The sequence below is a fragment of the Tachyglossus aculeatus genome, chromosome 4 (assembly GCF_015852505.1).
Source record: "Tachyglossus aculeatus isolate mTacAcu1 chromosome 4, mTacAcu1.pri, whole genome shotgun sequence".
Taxonomy (NCBI): Eukaryota; Metazoa; Chordata; class Mammalia; order Monotremata; family Tachyglossidae; genus Tachyglossus; species Tachyglossus aculeatus.
This window is the reverse complement of record NC_052069.1, coordinates 9,886,276-9,886,846: the sequence shown is the minus strand read 5'-3', so window position 1 is coordinate 9,886,846 and position 571 is coordinate 9,886,276.

Here is a 571-nt window from a genome sequence, read left to right as displayed (position 1 = left end):
CTTTGGGCAAGTCACTGAACTTCTCTGTGCCTCAGTTACCTCATCTGTAAAATGGGGATTAATAATAACATTTATTAAGTGCTTACAATGTGCAAAGCACTGTTCTAAGTGCTGGGGAGATTACAAGGTCATCAGGTTGTCCCACGGCGGCTCACAGTCTTAATCCCCATTTTACAGATGAGATAACTGAGGCCCAGAGAAGTGAAGTGACTTGCCCAAGTCACACAGCTGACAGTTGGCAGAGCTGGGATTTGAACCCATGACCTCTGACTCCAAAGCCCGGGCTCTTTCCTCTGAGCCACGCTGCTTCTCTGTGAGCCCCACGGGGGACAACCTGATCACCTTGTATCCTCCCCAGCGCTTACAACAGTGCTTTGCACATAGTAAGCGCTTAACAAATGCCATTATTGTTATTATTACCTCGTCTGCCAAAGGGGGATTAGTCAGTTGGTCAGTCAGTCGTATTTATTGAGAATTAATTGTGCGCAGAGCACTGTGCTAAGCACTTGAGAGAGTACAATAAAACAACGGACAAATTCCCTGCCCACAGTGGGTTTACAATCTAGAGGGG